This window comes from Globicephala melas, chromosome 17 (assembly GCF_963455315.2).
Source record: "Globicephala melas chromosome 17, mGloMel1.2, whole genome shotgun sequence".
NCBI classification, from domain to species: domain Eukaryota; kingdom Metazoa; phylum Chordata; class Mammalia; order Artiodactyla; family Delphinidae; genus Globicephala; species Globicephala melas.
The window spans coordinates 63,608,838-63,613,326 of NC_083330.1; the positions used below are offsets into that span (position 1 = coordinate 63,608,838).

Consider the following 4,489-nt stretch of genomic DNA (forward strand, 5'->3'; position numbering starts at 1 on the left):
CTTACCCACTGGGGGCAGACACCAAAAACAATGGGAACTACGAACCTACAGCCTGTGAAAAGGAGACCTCAAAGGCAGTAAGTTAAGCAAAATGAGGAGACAGAGAAAAACACAGAAGGTGAAGGAGCAAAGTAAAAACCCACCATACCAAACAAATGAAGAGGAAATAGGCAGTCTACCTGAAAAAGAATTCAGAGTAATGATAGTAAAGATGACACAAAATCTTGGAAATACAATGGAGAAAATACAAGAAATGTTTAATGAGGACCTAGAAGAACTAAAGAGCAAACAAGCAATGACGAACAACACGATAAATGAAATTAAAAATTCTCTAGAAGGAATCAATAGCAGAATAACTGAGGCAGAAGAACAATAAGTGACTTGGACTATAAAATACTGGAAATAACTAACACAGAGCAGGATAAAGAAAAAAGAATTGAGGACAGTCTCAGAGACAACTGCAACAACATTAAATGCACCAACATTCAAATTATAGGGGTCCCAGAAGAAGAAGAGAAAAAGAAAGGGACTGAGAAAATATTTGAAGAGGTTATAGTTGAAAACTTCCCTAACATGGGAAAGGAAATAAGTCAATCAAGTCCAGGAAGCTCAGACACTCCCACACAGGATAAATCCAAGGAGAAGCATGCCAAGACACATATTAATCAAACTATCAACAATTAAATACAAAGAAAAAGTATTAAAAGCAGCAAGGGAAAAGCAACAAATAACATACAAGGGAATCCCCATAAGGTTAACAGATGATTTCTCAGCAGAAACTCTACAAGCCAGAAGGGTGTGGCAGGACATATTTAAAGTGATGAAAGGGAAAAACTTACAACCAAGATTACTCTACCCAGCAAGGATCCCATTCAGATTCTACAGAGAAATTAAAACCTTTACAGAGAAGCAAAAGCTAAGAGAATTCAGCACCACCAAACCAGCTTTAAAACAAATGCTAAGAAACTTCTCTAGACAGGAAACACAAGAGAAGGAAAAGACCTACAATAACAAACCCCAAACAATTAAGAAAATGGTAATAGGAACATACATATCGATAATTACCTTTAATGTAAGTGGATTAAATGCTCCAACCAAAAGACATAGACTGACTGAATAGATACAGAAACAAGACCCATATATATGCTGTCTGCAAGAGACCCACTTCAGACCTAGGGGCACATACAGATTGAAAGTGAGGGGATGGCAAAAGATATTCCATGCAAATGGAAATCATAAGAAAGCTGGAGTAGCAATTCTTGTATCAGACAAAATAGGCTTTAAAATAAAGACTATGACAAGAGACAAAGAAGGACACGACATAATGATCATGGGATCAATCCAAGAAGAAGATATAACAATTGTAAATATTTATGCACCCAACATAGGAGCACCTCAATACATAAGGCAAATGTTAACAGCCATAAAAAGGGAAATCAACAGTAACACAATCATAGTAGTGGACTTTAACACCCCATTTTCACCAATGGACAGATCATCCAAAACAAAAATAAATAAGGAAACACAAGCTTTAAATGATACATTAAACAAGATGGACTTAATTGATATTTATAGGACATTCCATCCAAAACAACAGAATACACTTTCTTCTTACGTGATCATGGAACATTCTCCAGGATAAATCATATCCTGGGTCACAAATCAAGCCTTGATAAATTTAAGAAAATTGAAATCATATCAAGCATCTTTTCTGACCACAATGCTATGAGACTAGATATCAATTACAGGAAAAAATTCTGTAAAAAATACAAATGCATGGAGGCTAAACAATACACTACTAAATAACCAAGAGATCACTGAAGAAATCAAGGAGGAAATCAAAAAATACCTAGAAACAAATGATAATGAAAACACAATGACCCAAAGCTTATGGGATGCAGCAAAAGCAGTTCTAAGAGGGAAGTTTATAGCAATACAATCCTACCTCAAGAAACAAGAAACACCTCAATAAACAACCTAACCTTACACCTAAAGCAATTAGAGAAAGAAGAACAGAAAAACCCCAAATTTAGCAGAAGGAAAGAAATCATAAAGATCAGATCAGAAAAAATGAAAGAGAAATGAAGGAAATGATAACAAAGATCAATAAAACTAAAAGCTTGTTCTTTGAGAAGATAAACAAAATTGATAAACCATTAGCCAGACTCATCAAGAAAAAAAGGAAGAAGACTCAGATCAATAGAATTAGAAATGAAAAAGGAGAAGTAATAACTGACACTGCAGAAATACAAAGGATCATGAGAGATTACTACAAGCAACTCTATGCCAATAAAATGGAAAACCTGGAAGAAATGGACAAATTCTTAGAAATGTACAACCTTCCGAGACTGAACCAGGAAGAAATAGAGAATATAAACAGACCAATCACAAGCACTGAGATTGAAACTGTGATTAAAAACCTTCCAGCAAACAAAAGCCCAGGACCAGATGGCTTCACAGGCAAATTCTATCAAACACTTAGAGAACAGCTATCACCTATCCTTCTCAAACTCTTCCAAAATATAGCAGAGGGAGGAATACTCCCAAACTCATTCTACGAGGCCACCATCACCCTGATACCAAAACCAGACAAAGATGTTACAAAGAAAGAAAACTACAGGCCAATATCACTGATGAACATAGATGGAAATATCCTCAACAAAATACTAGCAAACAGAATCCAACAGCACATTAAAAGGATCATACACCATGATCAAGTGGGGTTTATCCCAGGAATGCAAGGATTCTTCAATATATGAAAATCAATCAATGTGATAAACCATACTAAGAAATTGAAGTATAGAAACCATATGATCATCTCAATAGATGCAGAAAAAGCTTTCAACAAAATTCAACACCCATTTATGATAAAAACCCTCCGGACAGTAGGCATAGAGGGAACTTACCTCAACATAATAAAGGCCAGTCCCTACTGCAGAGCTACTGCTCGAAAAGCGACTTAAAGGGCCCACGCACCACAACCCCCTCGGCCTGCCATGCTGCTGCCCATGCTGCTGTTGCTCCGCCTTCTTGGCCTGGCCACCGCTGAACCCGCCATTTACTTCAAGGAGCAGTTTCTGGATGGAAACGGGTGGACTGAGTGCTGGATCGAATCCAAACACAATCGGATTTTGGCAAATTCGTTCTCAGTTCCGGCAAGTTCTATGGTGACCAGGAGAAAGATAAAGGGCTGCAGACAAGCCAGGGTGCCCGGTCTTACACTGTGTTGGCCAGATTCGAGCCCTTCAGCAATAAGGGTCATACACTGGTGGTGCAGTTCACTGTGAAACGCGAACGGAACATCGACTGTGGGGGTGGCTACTTGAAGCTATTTCCAGATGGTCTGGACCAGAGAGACATGCGTGGAGACTCCGAATACAACATCATGTTTGGCCCGGACATCTGTGGCCCTGGCACCAAGAAGGTTCATGTCATCTTCAACTACAAGGGCAAGAACGTGCTGATCAACAAGGATATCCGTTGCAAAGAGGATGAATTCACACACCTTTACATGCTGGTTGTGTGGCCTGATAATACCTGTGAGCTAAAGACTGACAACAGCCAGGTGGAGTCAGGCTCCTCGGAGGATGATTGGGATTTCTTGCCCCCCAAGAAGATAAAGGATCCTGATGCTGCAAAGCCTGGAGACTGGGACGAGTGAGCCAAGACTGATGACCCTACAGACTCCAAGCCTGAGGACTGGGACAAGCCTGAGCACATTCCTGACCCTGATGCTAAGAAGTCCGAGGACTGGGATGGAGAGATGGATGGAGAATGGGAACCAACAGTGATTCAGAACCCAGAGTCCAAGGGGGAGTGGAAGCCCTGGCAGATTCACAACCCAGATTACAAGGGCATTTGGATCCACCCAGAGATCGACAACCCTGAGTATTCCCCTGATAGCAACATCTATGCCTATGAAAACTTTGCTGTACTGGGCTTGGATCTCTGATCTCCAGGCAGGTCAAGTCTGGCACCATCTTTGACAACTTCCTCATCACCAACAATGAGGCATATGCTGAGGAGTTTGGCAATGAGACATGGGGTGTCATGAAGGTAGCAGAAAAACAAATGAAGGACACGCTAGATGAAGGGCAGAGGCTAAAGGAGGAGGAGGGAGGAGGAGGATGAGAAAGTGGAGGACGAGAAGGAAGACGCTGTCGCTGGCCAGGCCAAGGGTGAGCTGCAGGGGCCACACTGCCGCCTCCAGGGCTGGACTGAGGCCTGAGTGCTCCAGCCACAGAGCCGGCCATGCACCGTGCAAAATAATGTCTCTATGAGACTGGAGAACTTTCCTTTTTTTCAGGCAGGTTCCAATTTGGGGTGGATTTTGTTTTGTTTCCCACCCTCCCTTTTTTTTGTTTGTTTGTTTTTTTTAACTGATGTTTTGTTTCTGAATCTCCTTCAGCCCTCAACCCTGGCCTTCATCGTTCTTGATTTGACATCTTTGCTTTCTGTTGTCCCCTTATCTCCCCAGATCCCTTAGTTC

At 41.0% G+C, this 4,489-nt stretch overlaps 1 pseudogene; it reads left to right on the forward strand.

The window, feature by feature from the left end:
* The first annotated feature begins 2,996 nt into the window (after positions 1-2,996).
* LOC115863387 (calreticulin pseudogene) lies at positions 2,997-4,257 on the forward strand (annotated as a pseudogene).
* Positions 4,258-4,489: the final 232 nt, after the last annotated feature.